The sequence below is a fragment of the Manis pentadactyla genome, chromosome 9 (assembly GCF_030020395.1).
Source record: "Manis pentadactyla isolate mManPen7 chromosome 9, mManPen7.hap1, whole genome shotgun sequence".
NCBI classification, from domain to species: Eukaryota; Metazoa; Chordata; class Mammalia; order Pholidota; family Manidae; genus Manis; species Manis pentadactyla.
In genome coordinates this window covers 56,290,266-56,316,325 of record NC_080027.1, presented here as the reverse complement: position 1 = coordinate 56,316,325, position 26,060 = coordinate 56,290,266, and the positions used below count along the sequence as shown (strand labels likewise).

General features: G+C 42.3%; 1 protein-coding gene across 3 annotated transcripts in view; it reads left to right on the top strand.

Annotated features, from left to right (window-relative positions):
- Positions 1 to 6,854: 6,854 nt before the first annotated feature.
- The window catches only part of SOX6 (SRY-box transcription factor 6), a 588,617-nt gene continuing 569,411 nt past the window's right edge, over positions 6,855 to 26,060 (top strand). Inside the window, exon 1 of one of the 3 annotated variants that reach the window (XM_057507418.1) lies at positions 6,855 to 7,364. The gene's annotated coding sequence lies outside the window, so the exon portion shown is untranslated. Of the gene's footprint in view, positions 7,365 to 7,705; positions 8,172 to 10,537; positions 10,668 to 26,060 lie in introns of those variants that run through there. The other 2 variants (XM_036877042.2, XM_036877041.2) reach the window with 2 other exon arrangements.

Here is a 26,060-nt window from a genome sequence, read left to right as displayed (position 1 = left end):
GCCTTGCAGAGGTCCCAAAGCCTTGAAGGCAGTGTTCAGGCAAAACAAAGAACAACCACAAGTTATCTCAGGATTTAGCTAGGGCATTCTTAAGTCTGGCATCCTTATAATGCAAGGCGTGAATACAGGACGAAAAGTTTGCGGAAAAGGGTATCAATAGAGGTGGGGGAGGGAGAGTTGAAAATCTCTGAAATGATAAACGATCATTATTGTTTTACCGAATTCATTGTTGCACAATCAGAAGGACCGATTTCCTGGGAAATGCGCGACTATAGAACTAAATGTCCAGCCCTCGCAGCAGGCGGCGGGGTTGCCTGGGTGTCCCTCTCAACGCACTCAGTTCTCGTCCGGGAGCCAGCAGCTAACGACCGCGGGTCTGGCCGCGCCCCTGAGTCCCTTTGTCTCCCACCCTGAGGGTGGAGGACAGCGGGAGTGGAGCCCTGGGGACTGCGGAGTCCGAGCTGAGCTGAGGTCAGCGCAAAAGGGAGCTCGGTCCTCCATCAGAACTGAAGCGGAGGCTTCGAGTCTCCCAATCTGTCTTCACCCCGCGCCACTGCCCTGGGACTTCGTGCTTGAAGTTTCCGGGCAGTTAGCGCCTGCCTTGGAGCTGCAGGCTCCGGCTCGGAGCTTTGTACTTTGCTGGGGGAGTGCGCCTTCGCTCGGTTGCCAGCTGTTGGTTTCAGCTAGTATGCAGTTTAACCCTCACTCTTCTCAGCCCGGGCCTCGGAGGGCAAGCAGTGTCTTGCTGGGCCGGTCCGCTCGCGGGGCGTCCCTTACAAGCGGTCCGGGGAGGTCGCCCAGGCTGCTCGGCTGCGCAGCTGGGTTCGTCTCGACAGCCAGGAGCCGAGCGCAGTCTTGTGCTCCACCTGAAGGTGGCGACTTAGGCACGTAAACAAAGCTCGGCCAAGTCGGGTGGTTGGAACCCTTGCGGTTCATCCACGTATCATCCTAGGTTTCCCTCTGCTCTCAAGCGGGCTGAACTGACTATTAAAGGGACTTGAGTTTAGATGAGGAGTTCGGCCAGAATGGCAAGATGTTTCCATGCCGATGTGTGTGTGTATGTCTCTGGCGTGTGTGCGTCCGCGCGCGGAAGCGGCGGGAGGTAGTAATGTGAGAGAAACCCTCGGCTGAACCCGTTTGGGACGCCGCGAGTCTCCCCGCATCACCTGCGCCCTCAGGCCAGGAGAACCGGCTGGCTTGAGCGTCCGGACAGCTAAGCAACCCGAGATGCAGCAACCAGTGGGCAAGCAGAGGGACAGGGTCTGTTTGCTGCCGCCCGCGGAAGATGTGCTAAACTCATTTCAGTGACACCCACAATTTACGAGTGGACAGATCTGGAAAATAAAACCCTATGTCGTGCTGTGCCCTTCTCCAGAGTGCATGCCGGCTTACCCAAGTGGGACGGGTCTTTGGGGATGGGGAAGAGAGACACACAGGCAGAGAAAGAATAAACGTGTGACAGCCACACAGCCTTACCTCCGGGACGAAAGGACACGGTTCCTAGAACAGAGATTTCCATAGCCAGTCTGTATCCCAGCTGTTTTTCCCGTAGGCTTTTTCCTGCCTGACACAGCCTTCTGACTAACTTGGACAAGGCTTGAGCAGCCCCCCTCCTTTTTTCCTCCCTTTTTTCTTCTCAGACATTCCCTAAACTCAACCCAGGGCAAATCCAGAAGTCGGTACAGTACAGAGCTTCCATTCAATCGTGGGGAAAAAAATCCCGTTTACAGTTTCTCTTAGGCAGATGGAAGAAGTAGATGGTTACGGGACTTTGGATGGGTGCATGGGGATGGCATGGTGTGTTGGTGGCAGGGAAGCGCGATTTCTCTTAGATCTTGGTGTTGCAGGTAAGGTTCCCAGATTCCAGCTGCCCTCCTGCGGAGCTGCGGTGGCGGGTGAGAGTGGAGGGCGATACTCATCTGATCAGAGGGAAGTGGAGGAGGGTGGAGTGGGAGAGAAATGGACCCTGGGCAGGCTTCATGGACACATTGTCTTTGGTTCTTGTCCGTGCCCGCTCTATGTTGCCGCTTTTGGGACCTTTTTGAGCAGGGTAGTAGCCTTAGGCTTTTTCTTCCCTTCTATTTCATTCCTTCTAAAATGTATTTTAAAAGAAGTGAATATTCTTGAACAGTAAGTTAAAAATCTTCTGGCTTTCCATTTGAGATGTCAAAAGGATTAAACAAATGAAACTTTATTTGACCGGGGAGTTTACCTAGAGACTTAACGACATCTCGGGTCTTTGGCCTTATTCTAATTCCATGGTGGTAATTACCCTTCGTTTCTTTAAGTGCAATAGATTTATTGCCTTAGAGACTATGCACAGTTTGATTGAATTATTCATTTTTTTTTCTTTGGTGTAGACTGCATCTGGGGACTCTGATGTGACGTGTAGATTTTTTTTTTCAGGAACAAAGGGAATGTGGAAATGAAAGAGAGAGGGAGAGAGAGGCTGGCAGATGTAATGAGACGCGGTGAAGGTGTACGCAGACTGGCACTCCCACTCCTCCCTTCCGCTCTCACTGCAGCCCTGGGTAACTCGCAGGCTAACACAAACAGCTTTTCTCCCGCAGCCTGCCCTCTGTCACTGTAAGTACATCAGCCTTCTCTTATCAGCATGCAGATTCCAGCCACGCACTCCCCTAGCCTCGGCTTTGCACCTTAGACAGCAGAAGCACATTTAAAACTTAACGTTCCTAAGCTAGGAAAGACATGTCTGTGAAACTTATTTTGATTTATCTTTATTTTCTTTGAGAAAAGTTCATGCATTTTTACCACTTTCCCCACCTCCTTTGTGGCGGTGCCGCAGCTACTGTCGCTACGGTGGTTTTCCCAACAGGATGACGCGCAGATGCAAATGAAATTTAATGTTATTCTCTATCCATTTATGTCGAGGGACAATGCCTTGTCCTTTTGCACAATGACGTCTTAAAGAAGGCAGAGCATTATTCACAGTTTGTGTTTTGTTTTTGCTGTTGAAACACGAGTTCCGACCTCTTTGAGGCAGAGTCCCAAGGGCACTGTTATTTGGGACTTCGGGTTATTTGGTTACACCGGACTTAAATGAAGTGCGGTGGGCTGCTGGAGTGTTGGTGCGTTTGTTATCCCTGTTTAGGGAAACCAATTGCTAAAACTTTTTCTCTGTGCTGTAATTAAAGTTTTCAACCTCTTCCCTTTTGGCTCTTTATACTCTTTCACTTATTCGTCGTTTCAGTAAAAGTTCTTATTCCCCGTGTTTTGGAAGTAAAGACATTTAAATTTGTCCTATTTGTACAGTAGCTTTAAAGCTCTTCCTGAAAGAAGTTAGCGACCTGAGGATGAAGTCATGTAGGTTTGAACCGTCCGCCCGGCTGGTATAAGGAGACTTTTAGAGCGAGAATTCGAGGTTTTAACAGTCATGATTTTTGCGTGGGTGCTTTAAATATTAACTTCTCCAGCAGAATTCATTGCGTTGCCCTTCCCAAGTTCAAGAGAACCTCTCTCCAGGAACCGCGCGCGCCTTTCCTTTGCGGGTTCGCGCTTCTTCTCTGGAGGTGCGAGGCCAAACTTAGCAAAGCCGAGTTGCCTTTGCTGGTTGCCGTGCGCAGGAACACCGGGACCGTCGCTGCGGGCAGGTAAGTCAGTCCCCACCCGCTGGCCCCTCTTTCCTTCCCCTGTTCCCATAGCTCGGTGCCGGTGTTCCTTGGGATGTGTGGGGCTTCCGACCGCCAGGGAAAGTGAGCCCGAGTATGCCCGGATCTGGCCGCAGAGCCTGGATGTCCTCTGCTCCTTCTGGACTCCTCCGAGCCCGCAGGCCATTGCGGGCTAGGTGGAGAGTCCGGCACTTCTACCCGCTGCAGCGCTCTCCGCCTCGCCTCCTGCGCGGTACAGTCGCGCCCAAGGCTTGAAAGGAAGCCCTTAGGGCGCACCCCCGCCCCCAGGGCCACGTGTCACCCCATGCGCAGCCTGAAGTGCAGCACCGAGACTCCAAACTTTAGTTTCCTTCTTTTAGGGATCAGTGTTGTGACCAGTTCTGTGTTCCACCTTATCAGTTTACGTTGTTATCAGTTTATTAGATGAAATCTAAGACGATTCCTGTCCCTTCTTCCTGGGAGGTCCACGGCGGCCCAGTATTAGGGCCTTGGACGCCAGACATTTTGATAATGTGGGCTTCCTCCCCACTTCCTTTTCCCTCTTGCCAGCGGCTTGAATTTGGGCGGCGAGGTCAGTCTCACCCCCAGATCCCCGCGTACCGTATGATTTGAAGAGACGGTTGCGCTGGTACTTGGGAAGCCAAACTTGTCGCAGCAACTCTGAGGACCCAGTCTCGTCCCAGCATTTCTGTCCCGGATGTTCCACTTCCCTTCGTGGTTCTCCCTAAGGATTCAGGTTTTGGGACTTAAACTACCCCCTCTTCTCTCTGCCCGAACTCTGCAGGCACTTGGGACAGGTCATTCGATTTTGACCTCTTCAGGCTTTGGGGAGATTTTTTGGGCCCTGTAGTTGTACTCCAGAGCAGGCAGCCGAAAAGCCCGAAGCTCTGGAACCAAACGCTGGGCTGGGCCACACTCATTCACAGAAACAAAACAAAACAAAAAAGCAAAAACAAAATTCAGAAGAGATTTGGCCCCTGTCTAGGCGAGAAACACAAGTCTGGGTTTGTCCCTTGGGCCTTGGAGGTCAAGGGGCACACCTGGCAGTTCTAGGAATCTTGGTAGGAAGGAGCTGGCATGTAAGTAAGGGACCAGGCATTCTTTTTGCCAGCCTGTAGCCTCTGCCGACTCTAGGCAGTATTTCCAGTCCTGAAAGTGGCTGTGGGCGATGGGGACACAAGGTTCTTGTGGGGGACTAACTGTCTTCTCAGTTAACCCGTCATCAAGTCTCTTTAACTTACAGTCCCAAGCTCTCAGTTCTCAAGTATCATATTTCCTATTGGGGTAGAAGCATCTGGCTATTTCTTCTGCCCTATTAATCTGAGGTCCTCATCCCCACTCTTATTTCTATCCTTTTCCTTCTCTTGTCTGAAATTCATAGGAAACCAAACATGGAGTAAACTTTAAGAAGCCAATACATGACTGACACCTCAGTTTGTTCTGTCTTCTCTGCTTGCTTACTCTCTCCATTTTCTTCAAGGTTAACAAAGATGAGGCTTTTCCTCCTTTACCTTTTATCAGTCTGTGGGGGGTCATCCTCCAATTGGCAATTTTAGACTGTCATGAATTTTCCGATTTTTCTAGCCATAATCCTGACCCCTCTCTCTTGGTCCATATCTTCTTTCACAAAGTCCCTGTTTATGAAGATTCTCCAAGTGGTCATCTCTTTTCAGTTTCTACATAGTAAGGACCTGTCCTCACAAACCTTTTCAGGTTATGCTGTTATGTTAGAATTTGCCTCCCAGATTTTAATCTTCATGTAAAATTTTGATTCTCCACCAACCTCAGTTTTTCAAATCTGGTTATTTATTTGGGCCTGGGTTCAGGAAGGCCAAGCTCACCTCATACACACTATATCTAGTTAGCTCTGTGTCTGCTTCTGTCAAAGCTGGTTTTCTCATCTCTTTTACCCTGCTTTTTTACTACCTGACCCCATGATTATTTATTTCATCCCCACCCAATCCCCCAGCTTTTCTACAATGAGATAAAGTTCCAGGACTCTGCTCCTTCAGGACATTCTATATCCTTCAAATCTTTTATCTACCGTACACACGCAAAAACGAGAAACTTTATGTAGGGATTTTTTTGGGGGAGGGGCTCTTATTAACATAATTTCCTACATCTGAATTACTCATTTTTACATGCTGTCCTGGGTGACTGAAACTCTTCACATCTTCCAGAACTTCTAAGCCACCCCTTTTGAAATTATTTCTCCAAATATTTTCTTCTGTAAGGTTGAGATAATACACATATATCACCCACCCAATCTCATGTAACACAAACAGATCCATATACTAAATGTGGAGCGTTTTACTTATTGTTGTAAACATATAATCATTTTTTCTGTGGTAATTTGTACATGTCATGTTATTAATAATAATTTTAACCCATAAACTCCACAATCCAAATGGCTTTCAGAACATTGTCACCTACATATGCTATGAATCTCCTATGTCAAGAGCTTTTTCTTTTTTTCTTCCAATTCCCCCTGTTCCATCTTTTAAACAAGTTTATTTTTCCCCATTTACCGAGATCCCACTAAATGGTGCGTTTTCATCACCTGTGCTTTCTGCATCTTTCTTTACTCTCTTTTTTTGACCTCTTCTCTTTTTCATTTTCCCTAATCTTTCTTATTATTCATCCCAATAGTCACCCTTCTTTCCTCCTTTCTGGTCTGTTTCAGCCCATTCTTCCCCTTCTCTGTATCTCCGGTGACTCACTTTTGTGGTCCAGTTCTGTATCTCAGTACTGCTTAATATTCAGTCCATTTCTCCACTGTCAGGTAACTTTTTCAAAGCACAGATGACCTTTCTTACATTTTTCTCTCCCACTGTCCTTCCTCCTTTTCTCTGTTTTGCCCCTTTCTTTCTCCCCAGTTGTCTACCTTTTCCCCACTTCAGTTTGCCTTCCTCTCGACTCCTCAACCCAGCAGCTCCAGTCCTAAGAGCTCTCCCTGGGCCCTCTACTCCTCAGCCTTTCTCTCTCCCACCTAATATTGTCACCATTCTCCGACCCCCAACTCTCCCTCTCCTTTGTCCCCTTCAAATTCTTATCTAGTAGTCGCTTCGCTCTCTTTTCCCAGGAGCGTTTTCCAGTTCGAACCTACGCTCTCGCCGGTCCCTGCCCTCGCTCTCTCTGGCTCTCTCTAGCATTTGCCTCCCGCTCACCCCTCCTTCTTCTTCCTCCGGCCCTCCCCCTCCCTCCCAGCTTCCCTGCCTGGCTCGCTGCCTCCCTCGCCTCTTGTCTCATCTTGCCTGTGTTGTCTGGGAGGGGAGCCCTGCCTCCTCTCCCTCGCTCAGATCAATGCCCTGGCCACTCACTTTCTGATGTTGCACGACGGGAAATGCTTTGAATACTTACGACATGGCCGCTCACACTGATTGCCAAGATTGACAGCACTAACCATCGCCTTCACTTGTTTCAAGGGGGAAGCCCCTAGTCACCCCGCTCTGCGCGCACCTCCCGGCACCCCGGCGGCAAACTTCTGCCGGTCAGCGCTACCCCCGCCCGGGGCGGGACACCCCCGCAGACTTGAGTTAACGGGCTGCGCCGGCCGCGGCGCTGGGGGTTTCTGCTCCCTTGCTCCCCGGGCTGTGCTAATTGACCCAGCATCGACTCCCCTTCTGTAATTTTTTTTTTTATTTGTATCTTTCCCTTTTTCTTTAATGCCATTTACTCCCGCGGCGCTGCGCACAAGGAGCCCTCCCGTGCGGTACCATCCTGGAGCCCGCCCAGGTAACCGGGACGGAGCGAGCGATCTGAGAGCGAGGGAGGCAGAGCGAGAGCGCGCGGCCCGTTTGTGAGCTACCTGTTGGGGAGCCGGACCGGGTAGGGGGGCAGGAGCCCGGGCCAGGCCGCCGGCCCCCAGCGCCTTCCGCTGATGCCCTTCCGGGCAGCTCCAGGGTTAGTTTTCCTGAGCTGGGACTGTGACGCTGGGTAAGCCCGGCGGAGGGGCGAGCGCTGAGCGCGGGCGCCCTGCGAGGGCGCGGGCTGCCGGGAGCCGCAGCTGCCCATCCGGACGGGTTTCCGTACTTGGCTGCGGAGAGGTGGGGGTGGGGGGGGGAGGAGCGGGAGGAGGGCGCTCCGCGGGGCCGACGCGGAAGGGGGAGCAGAGGCTGAGAAAGGGGCCCGGGCGCCCGCGGCTCGCTGGTGGACGCGCGGATCTTCAGGATGCGTCCCCCTCTCGGAGAGTTGTGCCTCGTTCCGGAGGCGGTGACAGATCTGCGTGGCGGGATTCTGGTTTTCCTTCTACCGCCCCCCCACCCCCCAATCCACTCCGAGAAAACACATGGTGTAGCTGTAGATAACTGCGTAGGACACTGAGGCAAAAAGGGCATGGGAGAGAGACAGCGACGCAGCCTTTGACAACAGAAAGCTGTTATCGCCATCCTAAGTACTCGTCCGGAAATCTGTCCGCTCTGTCGGCCCACCTTACTCCTCCGCCGCCCCGTGTAGTTACTCTAATATATGTAACTGGGCATTCTATGAAAAAGAAGTCAGGTGGCTTAGAGAGTGAATTATTAAGTCTCCGTGAAGTTTGAGGTAGGTATTTCATTGAAGTTTGCACAAGTGTGTGGTGGAGGAAGCTCGTGTGCCTGCGTGTGTACTTCCCCCCCCCCCCCCCGGCCCTCTCTCTCCCTCCCTCTTTCTCCCTCTCCCTCTCCCTCTTTCAGGGTTCAGACGGGACCTCGGGGTGTTAAAGCCCTTTGTGCCCACAAGAGGGCAGCATCCCGAGGGCTTTGTGAGCGCTGTGTCTCGTTATCGCGGCAGGCTTGGTTTAGAGAAAGTTATACCGAAACTTTCAAACTGATATCACATCTTATTTCGTGATATTGAAAAAACAAGGACATAAATAAAGAAAGAAGGAAAAAAGTGAAGAAAGAAGAATGAAAAAAAGAGAAAAGCAAGCAGCTAGCCTACCCCGAGAGAGCCCTAGTCTCACCAAGACTAGGGGGAGGGCTGTTTTAATTGTGGGTTTGGCCGACTGACGACTGGAGTGCCCTCCTCGGCTGTCTTAGTTGTAGCCGGAGGTCATGTAAATCGACCTTAAAAGAATGCATAAGCCATAAATTAAAATAGACCCTCACACAAGGGCTGATCCATAAGTAGAACAATATCCAACCTGGACAAAACGAGCTTCCCTTACAAGCCGACCTAAACCGCATCCCCCCAAAGAATAGAGACTAAATGCAAAGTAAGTTTCCTAGCGAATATTTTGTTTTCATGAAAAGTGTTGGCTTGATTTGCCTTGTGACTGATTGCGACGCCGCAGTTCTCTGGAGCGCTTCAGTGTTAGCCAGGTTCAGGGTGCGGGGGGCCGGGACCCCTGGGGTTTCTGGGCTTCTTAACGTACCCCCACCTCACCAGCATTTTGGTTTGGAAACTTTGGCTATTTGTAGGGTTGACGTTGGGAGAGGGCGGGAGAGAGTCGAGGATCTCCGCCGAACTCTTCCCGGTTGAAGTTTACAGCGAGGAGTTCATAAAGAAAACCCGGGTCGCTAGAAAATCCGTTCGCTCCCTCCACCCACCCTCACCCGACCGCTGCTCTGTCGCAACTTTCTCGGGACCCTGCGCGGGTTGCCTCCAGTTTCCTACGCTCTCTCCCTTTCTAACCCCTCCCCCATTTTTGGACATGACTTTTTATGATCTTTTTAGGAATAAACAAACCGACCTCCAGGACAATCCGACACGCAAGTGCTAATCTGCGGTCCGCTTTAACCCGGACGCTAGGGCTGCGGTGCCGGCCCCGCGGGGGCGTGTGTGAGGGGCCTCCCAGCCCCGCCTGGCAACAGCTCGGCCCCGGAGCGCGCGGGCCGGGCGCACGGTCGCCGGCACGTTTCTTCCCCGCCCCGCGCTGTCCCTCCCCGCGTCCTGCAGCCCCGGCAGAGCCCTCTGTCCTTTTCGGCGCCCTGCCCGGGCCCCGCCGACCGCGGTCCGCGGAGCAGACCCGTGGAGTCCGCCGCTCTGGGGCTCCGCCAGGCCCGGGGGCAGTACCGCCACCCGCCCGGGGCCCAGCCATCTCGGGCCCTCCCGGGAGAGCGCCTGGCTTCTTTCTCTCTTAAAGGGCCGGTCAGAGAAGGGAAGGGGCTTGTGCGAAGACTGCTGGGGTTCCTCGGTTCCAGGAGGAGCGAGCGGCTCGGGGCTGCGGAGGACAGATTAGCTCCGTGTCCCCGGTGCTCTACGGGGCTTTAAGATAAAAGAATTGGTGTGTTCGGAGCAGATAAAAGGTGGTTTGTTGCCGGCGTGTTTTGAGTTTTATTTAAACTCTAAGGCTGCCCAAGTTTGAAAACGTTTGTTTGTATGAATTGCCTGATATTGAATGCTGTTCCTATTCGGGGACTAAAAATAAGTCTTCTGACTGTGCTGGCGGGGCTGGGCTGTTCGTGAGGTGGACTGTCCCCGGCTGCTTCTGTGTGTGTGTGACCCCGTCTGAGGGCCGTGCTTCAAGTTTCGGTCTCGAGAGGGCCCGAAGCTGTGGCTGCGGCAAACTGGGCTGGGCTCCGGACCTTCCGCGGCGCTGCCAGTGGGGCGTCGGATGACGTCCTGTCCGGGGCGCTTGACCCCGGCGCGCACTCTTGCGGCCGGGCTTTTGGCCCTGGCTGGCAACCCAGCCGACAACCAAGTGGAGTCGGGATGCAAGAGTGCCCCGCTCTCCCCTGCCTCCCCAGGGTCTCCCGTCTTCTGCCCTTTTTAGTCACATGTCCAGGTTTCTCCCTGGGTCCAGAGGAGAACAGACACAGCCCCGCCCAGTCTATTTCTAGGAGGTGGGTTTGGTGAATAAAAAGGTCAAGTGGTCGGGTCTGCGAGCTGGCTCATGGCGAGGGGGGACAAGACCGACACCTGGCAAGAATCGCCACGCCTGTCCCCCCATCCCTGGCCAGTCCGCCCGCCCACGGCTGGCCTCCCCAGGCCGCATTCTTGCGTTAAGTGCGAGAGGCTGTGGGAAAGGCAATCCCGAACCGGCCAAGAGCCGGCGAAGCTGATCCCGCGATGGCATTTTGTTTTGAACAGTTGCTGGGGTTGACGTTTCCTCATAAGGTAAGGTGTCACTGGACAGTTGGCTGCCCAAATGCCACATATATAATTAGCCTGCGCACTCAGCACCTCGTCCCTGAGGACGGTAGGCACGGGCTTGGCCGACCTGGTCTACAAAGCTCTGATCCGGGCTGCAGGATACCCGAGGGAGGTCCGAACCCGAACAGCCCGGGAGGTGCTGGCACCAGGGCCGACTGTGACAGTGTAGTCTTGTCTTGTATTTCTCTCTCCCCACCCCCTTCTCTTGCTGTTTCCTCTCCTCTCTTTATTTTGTGGTTGTGGGGAAGTACTGGTTGGAGGGGTAAACCGGACATCAGCAGCAGGGTGCAGACTGAATGAGGAAAGGGGATGCAGAGTAAATCTGGCAGTATACCCACTCTCCTCGCCTTGCCCATGGGGAAGGGCTGCTAGTGCCCCTCGATCTGCACTAACCTCATAGGACCAGCCCAGGCTTGGCATTGTATACTGGCTTGAGTAGGGGCTTCAAGCTTCTCGTTTGGACTGTTCACCTGCCTCTGTGCTCCCTCAGCAAGTTAGTATGTGTGTTCTAATCGCAGCTCCGATTTTCCCCCTCCAGGCCTAGCCGCTTGGGGCTGCTCCTGTTCACTGTGGGGCAGACCTGGAGAGATCTGCTGTCTCTCCCTGTCTCACTCTTGCTCAGCCTGGGGTTCTCAGGAGCAGTGCCATGTCTTCTCTGTCTGTACCCAGACTGGTGCTTGAACTCTTCCACTTAGCTTCCCAGACCCCAGCCTCAGGTCAGCTTTAGCCTGCACTCTTCTGGCGGAGACCAGATTTCTGCAGCCATGGACATGACCTTCCCTCTGTCACCCTGTGCAAGTCACTGTGGAATTCAGTACTCAGCATTAGGCACTTTCACCAGCTTCCCTTCTCCTCTTGTTTATAGGCCACTCAGATATGCCTACTACCTACTAGGAAATTCTCTTTACTTAAAAGTAAACAAGCAAACATCCTAAATCTTCCACAAGTTTAGTGGGCTAGGGTTGGCTTTCCTGTGACAGCAAGAGTGCACCTTTCTGGTGGGAGGTGGGGATGCAGTTTATTTAGTTGCATATGTTTTTATTGAACTAATGAAATATTTCATTTTCTTATACTAAGAGAAAAGTTATGACTGAATCTTTAAAAAGTCTACTAGACTGTAAGTGTATTATCTATATGCTTTGGAGAGTATGCTCCTGAATACACACACACGTGAGCACATGGGCAGTAGGCCAAATGACATGTAGATTTCTTTTCTCTTACATTTTTGAAAACCTTATAAATCAAGATTGTCCCCATTCTAAAACAACAATAACAACCCCCCCAATCCTTCAGACTCTGAAAGCAAGCAAATATGCACCACACTTATTAGATATAGTTTATGACCAAAGGTGTAAGTAACCAGGATCCAGACAATTGCTAGGTCATTAATTCCTTAGGTAAACTGACATCCTCTGTTGCTTTTCTCATGTACTACCAACAACTCCTTGCTCCTCTGCTCTCCCACAATATTCCTTTACTTAACGTGGCAAAACTAGATGTTTCTTTAAATTGTTTATCCTGTTTACTGTTGTTCTTAGTTTTTGTTTTGGAAGTAATGAAAAGGAACTTTCTCTTGGTGTATATATGTTTTTTAAAATGCAAAAATGTTTATGACTTTATTATTATAGAGGATATACAATCTCCTATAATAGTATATTATGTAACTACATTATAAGGATAAATGTAAAAAATATTAATTAATAAAGCAATTGTAGTATCTATACTTTAAGCTAATTCTACAATGAATTCAGTAACTGAATACCTAGAAAAGATGATATTAGTAAGAATATTATATTGTCTGTTGGACATTTTTTCATTAGTAGCAGAAAGCAATAGCTATTTCTTAGTAAGGGAAAAGCATATATTTAAAATACGTTAACATACCTAGCAAATCTTTCTTTTATAAGGCTTTAACATATGTTACTTTGAATATATAAATAATAAATTTTGGTGACATTATTGAGATTTTGTGTCTCTATTTGACTTCTTTTAGGAATTATTGGGTTACTGGTTGTTGAATAAATTGTAATATATATCCATCTCAAATTGATGAAGTTAGTGACATTTTAAATAATTCATTTAGTACAACAGGTACTGGAATAAATGAATTTTCCTTTTAACAAGGCTTAATATATATTAGTTTAACCCCTTTAATATTTTCTATACTTTTCAGTTTTGTTAGCTATGTATCTCTAAGTTTGAAGGAATTCTCTTAATTCACATATATTTTTTCACTATTTACAAACAGGATTCTATAAAAATATAGTACAATACAACTAAAATTTTGGTTGACCTAAGAACTATTTGTTTAAATATAGGTTAGGGATGCATATATATCAATTGATGTTTTTGAAGTCAAGTAAAACATTCCATCAAGCTAATGTGTCTGAGAGTACCATATCAGGCACAGACAGGTACTAGAAATGATAAAACACAGATAACATACAGCAAGATGATTTGCAGATGGGATGCATTATCTGCTGTCATGAGGTTAGATGGGTCATATTACTGTTTCTTTAGAAAAAAACTAATCTAAGTTATTTCAGAATTACCAAGTTATATGTGTATGAGATTTAATGAGAACAGATTTTATTATAGAAACTTGTTAAATAATGAGCAAATGTTCATTGCTTTTTAGAGAAAGAAATAGACCATCTTTGCATTTGGATTGCTTCTTGTTGAAGAAGTATGGCTTTTCCCTATTATTTTTTTCCCAGCAAAGAAAATAATGAATTGAACATTTTATGTCTTCATCCTAACTCCAAATTTTCCACGGATTATACTCTGAATCTCAACATTTTCCAGTTAAAAAAAAAAAGATGGCACTCCATTATAGTTCTATGAAAAGTAATTTTTATTAGATGTAAGCACATTTTAAATGTAGAGCATATCCTTTTCACTAGAGATTCTCCAACTGTGATCTGAAAACTAATTGTTCTGATAACAGTTATATCAGAAACCTTCATCGTCCTCTCATTATATTCAGTATTCATTTATAGGAAGTGTTTATTTTCCTTGTTCTGTGGAAGAGGGTAAAAACTTTTCAGCTAATTATTTTGTTCAGACATTTAGTCAAACTGGAAATAATTTTAAAATTTGCTTTCTGGTTTTTGATAGAGCTTTTCAAGTTTTTCCGGTATCCATTGTTGTAAATTGGATAAAAATATCAGTTGCAGAATGTGGGTGGACATTGTAAGATGGAATATCATTTACATCTATTACAGGCTTTCTCACCTCCAAAGAGGGGTGCTGGTCTGTTTTTCCTCCAGTCTGTGGTAGTCTCAAAAAAGGGAACATGAAACCCTAAAACCTCAGAGAAGCAGTATCAGTTCAGTTTTTAACTGCAAATCCTTCATATCGTTGCTCAAAATATCCAACTTTACACCAATATTAGCCATTCTTTTTATAGTGACACCATGCTTAGTAAAAAACTTCTAAGCACTGAGGTCAGGTGTTGAGATTGGATTCTAGTTTATTTTTTATGAATCAGATAAAGATTTCTGTGCATGAGCCCATATGTGAAGATGAGAGAACAAGAACATTTCCATATCAAAGGCAATATATCTGAGGCTGCATGGTAATTAAAATGCAGTGGTTTGGACTCTGTGCACTAGCACTTAAGCAGAGCATTGCCAGGACCTTGTGCATCATGCAGGCGGTTGCCTCTTGCATACTTCTTGAAATACACTTATAATTTTGTACAAACATTTATGCCAGTCCACACTTTTCTGTAGATAATTTGTATTTCATCCAAACCATTCAAAGTAGAAGTTATTTTTTGAGCTACCCCCTCATTATGGCTTTTGTGAATCAACTATTTTTATTCTAGTTGTTTGTATTTTCTTTTACCAGAATGATGGCTTGTTTATATTCAGAATCTCTTCTTGCTCCTTTAAGACCCCTTATATGTCACTTGTATTTTACTATCCACTCAAGAAAACTTTCATCTTTAGGAAAGATATGAATTATTTTCTAGGGTTAATTGTTGATGCTGTAATCTATTATAAGCTAATAAACTACATTTAAAAAATCAACTGCTCAGTTATTTCTACTGTATACTATGCATATATTTAGTAATCCTCACTAACATCCACAGTACATAATATTGGAAAAAATTCCTTTTCAGAAAAGTTTAAAGAATTCTGAAGTATTCTTTGCCTTTTAATGTCATGAAAATATGTAGTGGTATTCTCTTCCATACTACTTCAAATGAAAAAAATTATTTGAAACCATAGAAATCTCTATAATTATCTGAAGAGTTATCTCTGTATTTATGGGGAGATATTTGATTTTATTTATAAAGAACTGGGTTAGGATATTAACCTGTAATTATATGGGATAGAATAGAGAAATAACAAAAATCTAACAATTGGTAGTCCAATGTTTTATGTATTTTAGAAAATTTTACCTTTGGTAATTAGCTTGAATTTGCTGCTCTGAAATTTCTAGATTTTCTATTTGTTTTTACTTCCTGTGAACATCCTACTCTGGCGTACATGGCCAGGAATTCACTGATACATTTTATTTACTACGCCCTGGTCTATAAAGCTTTTTAAAGATTTCTTTTGATTGAAGCACCCTGCATTGAAGAAGCCTAATGTGATATTATGAAATCCTTTAAGAGTTTTTGTGTTTTAAACTGCTTTGGATCAAAATTACTCTAAGTATATTGATTTGATGTTTTTCAATGATGACATGTATAAATCAGCATAATAAATATAAGGTAAATTCAAAGCACTTTATATGATGCACATATTAGCATCTATGCAAACATTGTATATTCTCTCACTTCAGGTTCTCCCTTGATCTCTTTATTCTTTGAAAATCTCACAAGATAACCATTTAAGTGATCTGTTATCCCTGCCACCTTCAATAATTTTTTAGTCATTTTTAAGAGATGAATTGAATTGTCTATCTTTAATATATCCATTCAAATGCAAAAAAGGACTTCAGTGCTATTTGTGATTTTGACTTCACTGAGCACAATCTCTTTGCTTCTTTGAAAAGTAGTTTTTAGAAATTAGACAAAGAAAATTAAAGATGCTTTACTTCCCACAACTACCCAAGCACAATATGTGGAAAAAAGAAAATGCAACAGATTTTTTTTTTTTAAATGACAAGATAGGTTTAGATGGAACTCATTCTGAGGATTGTTGCAAATGTTCCCTTTTATGATTACACACAGATCACTGGGTGACGTGATTGAGCATTTACTAAGTTTTAGGTCTCTAAAGGGCATTTTGAAGTCACAAGAATTTATTTTTTAATCATTTGCTCTTAAATTGAAGATATTTAATATTTGGTAGGTAGGGAAACTTAGGTGCAGTTGTCATGGTACTAAGTAGGTCATTCATAGAACTGGAGAAGAATGCTCCTAACTAAGGGAGAATAGTTCATTGTTCTTTCTTGGGAGAAAATAGCAAAGGGCAGGAATGTTGTATTTTCCTCAGAAATAGTCTCTAGCTATCTCCATGGGCACTGAACCTTTTATGTAGGAGTCAGCTGCTCTACCCACCCTCAATATATCCATGGTATAATTCTTGACATTCTGTTTCTTCATCTCTAAAATGGGAGTAATAATATCTACATCGTAGGGTTATTGTGAGGATCAGATGGATAAATGAATGTAAAGCACTAAGCAGGGTTTGGTATAAAATAACTGTTCAATACACGTTATGTATTCTTGTTGAAGTGGTACTGTATTTATAATTATATAGGTCTGGCTTCCCATTTCAGCTTTACTACATAATTGCTATGCAATTTTTGGCAAGTTACATAATCTGTTTCTTTTTCACTAGAGACAGCAATGCCATGTTCCTTCCTTTCTTTCCTAGAAAGGAGAATTCATTAGTAGGCTGGCTGACTTGGGATGGAGTAGTGACTAAATGTAGAGTTTGGATGTTGAGTTCTCAGATTTGAGAAAATTCTAATGTTAAGGACTAGAAGAGATTTTGAGAGATCATTGCATCTGTCATCTTCTGTCATCTAAGTGTGTATTGATTATCCTTTCTCCATTCTAATAAGTGAAGAAACTACTTATTTTGAAAGCCTGAAAAGAAGGAGATTTTACCATCTTCTTTGGTTATGTTTTAAATGATTAGTATCAGGAAGTTCTTTATGTCAAATATACATATCTTAATCTGCTTTCTCTTGCTTTCATTTTAAGAAATTCTTTATTTGAATGATAGACCTGCATGTGAAGAAACCAAACTTCAACTTTCAACTTTTATTTTTTCAATCTGAAGTCTTATTTCCTAAACTAATTGTGTAACATTGGAAAAGTTATATAACCTCTTTAAGTCTCAATTTCCTAATTTTTAAATTGGGGATTGTGATAGAATTTATCACGTAGGATTGTTGGAAATATTAAATTTAAAGATACTATATATAGAAGTACATAGAACAGTTCTGGACAACTGTGTTAGGATGAATTGACAATAGTTATGTGATAAGCAATAGAAATTTGGCATGAAAAGGGCTCTTAATTCTCTTACATTTTATAGAACTCAGTTTTCAAAGTGCTTTCGTATTCATTGCCTTATTCAGTAAAAGGCATGCAGAGTAGATAACCTTACCAATCATACTAACTTCCTAATTGACATGAATAAATGTTTCAGTTGGGTTTTGCTTCAGGATATTATTCATTACAAACAAAGCTTGTGTGTCATAAATTCAAGTTGGCTTTTTTGTCTCTTTTTTACCAATCTCTTCTATAAAATGTCAGTGCTCATTTATCTTCATACTTATTTCCAGAGCCAAAAAAATACTGCATTTCCCATATACCAATATAAATGAATAATACCATGCTGATCAGAATCATTAAATGTAAGTTATATATGTCTGATTAATAAAAATTAGAAAATGATTTAATTATTACTTAGTAAGTGTGGCTAACTTGATAGGCAATCATCTTTCAAAGTATGGGGTTTATGAGGGAGGATTAATGAAAGGATCCTTAGAAGTGAAAAGATGGGAATCACTTGATTACATGATTTCAAAGATGAAAAAGCATGGTCCTAGTGAGGAGGTATGACTATATGTAATTCTATGTAGTGTGTTAGTTGCTAGAATGGAGATGTATATATATAAGAGCAGAACTACCTATGTGAAGAGAAACTTCCAGTAGGAGGTGGCCTTTGAACTTTGACTTGGAGGATGATTATGAATAGGCTATTTGAGGTAACATCCTGAAGAGTCCTGGAAATGGGGGAAATATTTGATTGTTAATTGACTATTCTATAGGTCTGACCCTGAAATGTCTCATCTTTATGTCTTTGTGACTCTCAGAAAGGCCATTTCTCTCATGAAGGTGATGTGATGATAGGCTAGCAGCTCAACCACTGCCCTTTTCTTTCTTAGCTTGGTTTTGTGGTCAGGGACATTGTGAGTACATTCTAAAGTACAGAGGAATTTCTCAAATTACTGCTTTTCTTCAAATATGTCAGCTAAGTATAAATTTTAAAATAAGTGGCTTATTAATATATGAACTGATGACTACTATGACTTAATAAAATCTTGTATTTTGCAGTGTAAAAAAAATTTTTTTTTTTTCAGTTGGCAAGCATAGTCTTAGAGAAAGAACACTATCTGGAAAGTTTTAGATCTGGGTATTATTTCTGAATTTCTCTTATTTGTTACAGGTCTTTGGGAGCCTCACATTTGTAACTAAGTTTTTTTTAACTGTAAAGTTGGCATATGCCTAACTTCTTTTTTATTGAGGAGTAATATGAAAATAAACAAGCCCTCAGAGTGATCCAAATTTTTTGGAAGAAATTCAGATTTTTATTACACAATGATGATGGTAAAACAGTAGCAGTGACAGAGCAGTGATAGCAGCTGAAACTCTTGTCTACTCTTGATAGCTTTCAAGCAGGATGCTTTCAAACACCCTTCTTAGTTTTGTCATCTGGGATCTCACATTTTCTAATCACTTTTTGAATGCCTTTTCTCTGAGCCCACAAGTCTTTTCTGCTTTTGGTTTGGAAGTTTTCTGGTGTTTAAAGACTTGTTTCTCCAAATTGAACACACCTGTTGAGATTTCGCAGCTTTTATGACTTTGTGATGTAATCACTTTCTGAAAAGGGCTTGGTGGTCACATAGGCTGGAGAAGTTGTGGCCCTGGTTTCCAATGGCCTTAACCTACTGTTTTCTGTAGCCCAGCACTGGCAGGCTGGAGACTTGCAGTGTTGATAATGCCATGAAAAATATAATGAAATCTGCCCATTAGAAAGGTTCTGAAGCTGAGTCAAGGAGGGGGAAAGAAGATGCGAAAGTTCTATAAAACTGTTTAAAAACATCCCCTTAGTCATATTAAATTAGTCATGATGGTTTTAAGAACATTTTCCTCTAGGACGTTTAGTTGAGTTCTTTAATAAGAAGCAAAAACCCAAGAAGAAAGAAAAAATTTGAAATAATATAGCAGCTGAACAAAGTTGAAGCAACTTGGAACACAGTATGTTAGTTAATTGAGTCTCTGGAACATTTTTTTACTGTTAAGTCTGAAGATCCAAATATACACTGGAGGAAAATTGAACTATTTAAAAATTTCTTAGCTGTAGTCCTTTCCTATTTAAGGATGCATTTCATATATTGGAAATAGATACATTGAGGTTTAAAAAAGAATTTCAGTCTTGGAACTAAAATTATATGTAACAGTTTAAAATATGTAACATTCTAAGTATGTGTAAAATATAAAAATTATACTTAAGTTTTATTTTTAATAAATATTCTAAGCCATTATTAAAAGAGCTTTTCTGAGGTTATACCCTTTAAACATATATAGACAACAGTTCCACAGAATGCCTCTCTTTGTACATTTTGTATAGGTTTGTGTGATCTACAGGTATGCTAAGGTAGGATTATGTACACTGAATACTTACGTATTTTAAATTGTGTAGCATTTTGTAACTGGCTTATTTTCTCTGAGGCAAACATATATATATAGTGGTCTAAACTGGGTGGGACTAGTGAACTTGGGACTCTTAATTCTTATGTATGGCCTGGTGGGGAAAGAATGAAAAATAGTTCAACTTTTAATTATGATAACTTGGGATCTTTTCCAAAGCACTCATCATAATTAGCCATATCTTAGTTATGAAGTTTTGTGTTTAATTTCTTTGTTATGTCCACATGGAAGACTTATTAATGTTATCAGGAGCTGTGTGAGGAAAGCATATGGACAAGTATATCCCTTCATATTGTATACTGATTTTTTTCTTTTGAATTTTCTTGGCTCTGTTTTCATGTTTTTGGGTTATTCTCTCTTTCTTTTTGATTTGTATGTACACTGGTTTCTATTATTAAAATGCCAGAGTATTTTTATCAATGCCCTTTATGTTTCTTGAGTCTATAGTTTCTAGTTTTGCTTATTTAACACATTTATATATAATTAAAAAAACACACATACAATTTTATTAAATTTAGGTAAGAGGGGCATTAAATTATTTGGTTATCCTACTAAATTGTTTGAAATGAAGCCTCCATTTAGTTAAATAAGTGTATTGCTAATGTACCTTAAAAGTAAGTATCTTCGATTAATGACAAAGTGTTTGTTTGAATGTCATCACATTGTAGCACTGGTTGGTATCCTCCCTTCTTATTGGGATGAAAGCACCATTTTCAGTAGCTGAGGTGAAAGGAATAGAATTTAGGATATTTAAGGAGAGAAAGAAATACAGATCTTAGGTGGTTTGGATAGCCTAAGGGCAGCTGGAGAGTATTGTTGGTAAGGGTGGGGCTGGAAGAATTCCTCTGGCAAGATTTTAAAAGCTAGTTTGTAAGGACTTCTGCCTATAATATAATACTGGTCTCCAGACTTTTTGGGTAGAGCACACCATCAGCCAAATATTTATCAGTGTTTGCCCTAATCATGTGCATATTTATTTAAAATTATATACATATACCACTATGCTAAAATAAGTTTTAAAAACATCCATAAGTAGATTAAAAAGAAAGAGGTATAGATTAAAAAGTAGAATCTTGAAACTGTGGTCCCCAAAACCCTATTACTTAATATGCTTTGTTACTTTAAAAAGTCTTAGTTTAACACTTCTGATGAGGTGATTAAAAGATTTGGTTCTAAGTTCAGTTAACTTTGCTACATGGTTTTAATACTGCCACAGCAGAAAATGATACCTCAGAAAGAATAGTAGATCCAGATGGAAGAAGTACATCATTTGCACTTATTAAATTGTGATACATATTTATTAATCCTATACACAAAATATGCAGTGTTGTTAAAATTTGGCTAGTAAAGCTCTACCTTCTCTGAAAGCAATGAGTTGTTTTTGCCAATAAGGTTGAAGGCATTGCATTTTCATATTTTTAGCAGCTTATATCTGTTTTGGAGGTCAGAAGTCCAAAATCAGTCTCATTTGGCTAAAATCAAGGTGTCGGAAGGGCTGTTCCATTCTGGAGGCTCCAGGAGAGAATCCATTTCTTTTACTTTTCCATCTTTTAGAGGCTCCCTTCCTCTAACCTCCAAATGAGCAGCATGAGGCTGAATCTCTCTTACACTGCCAAATAGGCTCAAGACCCATTGAAACTCTTTGGAACATCATTAGACAGGTTAGAATATTCTGTTTCCAAATTTTAAATTGAAAACAGTTGAGAGTTTCTGTAGGTGATAGATACAGGATTTTGGTAACAAAATCACACTATGAGGGAATCATTTCCAAACATGTTTTCAAAATAGTTTTTCATAGCATGAATTGTTTTGAAAAGCATTTACTTTCTTATTTGATAAAATGCAGTCTTTGAAGAGATAGATTGTTTGGTGGTACGTATGCATGTATGTATGTATCTATCTAATTTAGCTGCTTGGTAACACACAGTTACTTGTCATCACATAAAAGGTCAACACATTTGGTACAGTAGTTTTTTTTTGTTCCTTATTGTTAAGTTTGGAAACTTTGCCATAACGTAAGCAGTGGTACCTCTGGGTGGTGCAAACAATTTCATGGTTACTCCCCATCTCATTTCAGAGCACTGTAAAGATTTTATTATGTTTTACAGGACTATTTTAAAAAGTAATTGCATCATCATGTAGCACTTGGCTTCACCATTGTGTGGCAATTGCTTAGCTATGAATGATTAGTTAGTAAAATCCATGGTGTTGTCTCTGTAATCTTATCCCTGATTTTCTTTCCTTTAAATCCAGCTAGGGCAACCACTTTACCAGTGTTTACACTTGGTCAGTTTTCCCTAAAAATTATTTTATTTGAAAAAGTAACTGTTGAGATCCTATCTTTTTTGGTATATATTTTAATGGATCACTCAGAATTAGCAGTTTGCCTACCAAAAATCATAAACTGAGGCATGTTCAAAAATATGTATATTCATTTATCTGAAAAGCATGCATCCTATGTGACCTAAGTTTCTTTGTTAAATCTTCAGCCATATTTTCTATGCAACTTCTAAAATTGTTTTGTAACAGTATTCACTGCACAAGCCCAGAGGACATCTTTTCACATTGCGTTCTAGATAAATAGTTACCCAGAGTTGTGCGTTATGGCAGCTCTGACTTTTTAGCAAGGTAATGTATTTAATACAATTTATTGCCATATTGTTTTCTGTGTGTTGTTTTAGCCATTCTTATAGCAGCAAGAGCAAGTGCTTTTCTAATACCATGTTGTTTTTTTGTCTTTCATAATTAAGGAATTTCAGAAAAGATGTATAAACATTAACATAAAGTTTGGTGAAATTTTATAAGATTTTATGACCTTAAGATTATTGGAAAAATTGAAGCAATTGAGAAAATTTCTACCTGCTTTTACCCTGTAATATGGCTTCTAAAAGGGCTATTGCTTTAGTACAAGTGTAGTTCGGTCAGAGTATTATTGTCACCAATGCCTATATTACTAATATTAACCTCAACTTTGGTCTTTTTGGAAGGATCTTTTTAAAGCACTTGAGCATTTGTTCAGGGTTAATTTAGTTTAACACTAGATAACATTATCCATAATTAGTCTCCTCTCTTTCCTCTGGTGCAGATGTGACACATTAATGTTTGAAATAAAGACCTAGAGTGGTAATCTGCATTTAAATTTAAATAAGGATTGGTTTTTCTTACTTTTTAGAGAAATAAATGATACTGGTATATTTATGCAGTGTATTCCTAGAATGTGTGAACCCACTTTGGAGACCACTGAGACAGAAAAGTAAATGGGAAGGAAAGGTAAGGATGAGGAGTCAAGGAGGAAAAACGTAGTTTTCAGAGAACACTCTTCAGGGACGGGAGCCCTCTGAAGAGTGTAGCTAGTAATGGAAAACCTGAGACAGGGACTGGGGCAACATATTTATCAGCACTGGAATTCAGAATATAGTTATGTGGCATTTTTACTATGGGATATGGGAGAGGAAGCAGACTTAAGCCATCTTTTATTCTTCATGGCAGAACAATTTGGGTCATTTGTTGGCATGAAGGGGTCAGTGAGATTCCATAGACAAGTTTTTTATCACGTTGCAGAAGAGGAGACCAAGTGGAGGATCACTGATCCCTGGAAAACTGGGGCTTTTTGTTGCTTCTCTATTCAGCTTTCCTTGGATTTACATACAGTCAGAGCAGAACCTGGGAAAGGTGAGTAAGGCAGCTAATGAAGGATGACTATAGGCTAACATTGTTTTAGCTTTCCTTTTCCTCCTTCCTCCCTTTTCCCCCTTTTCTCTAACTTTAATTGTTGGGCAGGTGGTGTAATAGCAAGAACCCAGTCTAGGATTTTCATCCTTGCCAATAAACTTTGGATGACTTTGGCTCAGTCACTTCTTTCTAAGAATTAGTTTCTTCATTGCTAGAATGGAGAATCTGGTGATCTCCAAAGAGGTTTCAGCTCTGATATCCTGTTTGTACCCTTCTTGGATAGGGCTCTGTGCTGCCCTATCTTTACACAGAACTTTCAACGAAGTTCCCTGTTTTATTTATTTATTTTTATTTTGATATCATTAATGTACAATTACATAAGCAACATTATGGTTACTAGACTCCCCCCATTATCAAGTCTCCACCACATACCCCATTACAGTGTGAAGTTGCCTGGTTTCTATTTCAGTCTCAAAGTACCATGTCCACTCTGTCTTCTAAAGTGAAAAATGGCTAGGGATCTAACCTAATAAATGAATTCATGCTGATGGATGTATGAGCAAAAACAATAAAATACTTCTAGCTTTTTCCCTCCACTCTTTCAGACCACTTTGGTATAATGCATTTCTACAGTGTGATCCTAGACAGTGTTCTTGCTTTCTAACCTAGAGTGGCTAAAGAGAATTTCATGAAGCAAGTATTGGCATCTGAAGGTTTGTGTCTGTGAAGGAGGTTGGGCTGGAAGAGATAGGCAGGGTATTGGGACACAGCCATCAATTCATTGCATGTGTTTGGCTAGGCTGGCAAGTGGTGGCCAGTGCCAGGTTTTTTGAGTATAGTTTCTGTCACCAACAGAGCTGGCTGTCTTTGAAGTCTACTGGTTAACCTCTTCCAGAATCTTAGAGTGCAGCTAGCACTCAAGAGGAGGAGGATAAAGGAATCTCTAGGAATAAGAACCTCCACCTTTTTCAGCAAGAACTTAATTCTCTTCCAGCAGTTTTAAAAAAAATCATTAATAAATTTTCATTGAAGTATTGTTGATACACAACCAACAGCTTTTTGAAGCATCTAATAAATGAAGAGATTTCAGATTTTCTCATTTTCTATTCAGTACCTGTTCATTGCCACAGATGGAAGCAATATCGAGTAATGAAATAGATGCATATCACCAAACATATATGGGGCAATTGCCATATACCAGGCATATTTCTGGATGATTTTATAAGATGGAGATAGTAACCTGTATCATAGTTTTTGAGAGGTTTCGATATACAAACTACACTTGAAAGAGTGCCTGACATGTTGTAAGTTCTCATTAAAAAGGAATGATTTTTATTTTCTTATTTTATTTGCACAATAACTCTGGGAGAATGCAGTTGCCTATAGAAAAAGAAATTAAAGTTTGGCAAGAGAAAATGACTTGCCCAAGATTACATTAAATGGCAGAACCATAATCTAAACCCAGATGTCTTGGCTTGAAGTCCCATTGTGTTTATGCTATATAATACACCTGCCACTAACAGGCAAGTAAGTCCTGAGACTTCCCCCAGGCAATCTACAGGCTGGATAATCAGGAGCTTGGATAATCAGGATAATCAGGAACTGAACATATTATTATGAAATGTTGAATTTTAGTAGGTTCAGTTATTAAGGCAGTTCTAGCTTTACATGGCATGATCTTAACTGAAACTCCTGTATTTCAGAACTGTATCTTCTCTGCATAGTTAATCATCTTAGCTTTATATAGTTCAGATGTTATAGTTTGAACTCAGTTACTACAGAACCTTGCAAAATGAGGACCTGGCTCCAATATCTACTCATTTCAGTTAACATGATATAGAGCAAAGTGAGGACTTGCCTGTATTCTATCAGCTTCACATTCATATACAGAAATTCTCAAATCCTCTTTCCTTTGGAATGTCTAGATGGTTCATTTCCATTTGATGACCCATTATTTTTTGCATTCTTTTGTGTACAAGATTCTGATCCTGTAAAGGGAGAGCACTGTGTTGCATAAGTAAGGTCTTTGAAGGTCACTGATGATTCGCTCTTGGCTAACAGGCATACCACCTCTGACATTTATTGTATGCAGCAGTACACCTCTCTCTGGACTTAGAAACACTTGCTTTCTTTACTTTTTAAAACTCTCCCTTCTCCCCTTTACATGTCTGTTTCTTTCTGAATTGATGTGTTTCTTTTTATCTATTCCAGCAATGTGAAGGAAGGCCAGTGAGGCCAGTTACCTCTCAGTTGGTGTTTTACTACATGAAAAGTAATATATTGCAGTCAGTAGACAGTGAGCAGCCATTAGGCAAGACCTGGGTCTATTAAATTTCTTTTTAGATATGAAAGCTTAAATACTTTTTAAGGACTTAATAATAATTTCAACCTAAAGATAGATGCATGGATTGCTGTCTTGCCAATGGGTTTCAGCCCCGGGCAAGTTCACTATGGATTCAATGTGACCAAAGAAAATGACAGCAAAACGTTCTTGGGGTGAAAGGGTTATACCCAATTTTATTTCCAGGTGGCAGGTCAGTCACTAAAAGCCCGTTCACTCAGAGCGAGTCTGTATGCAGCAAGCCAATCTCTACCTCTGGGCCCGTCTGTCCACACAGCTGTCCTCCGGGCCTCTCTGCATAGTCATCCCACACAGCCCTCCTCTGGGCCTCTGTCCTCTGCTCTGCTCTCCTGCAGCCTTGCAGCCCTACCACCGTGTCACACCCAGAGCACTGGGCAGAGCTCTTTATATAGAGTCAAATTGCTCACAGGTATGCAGT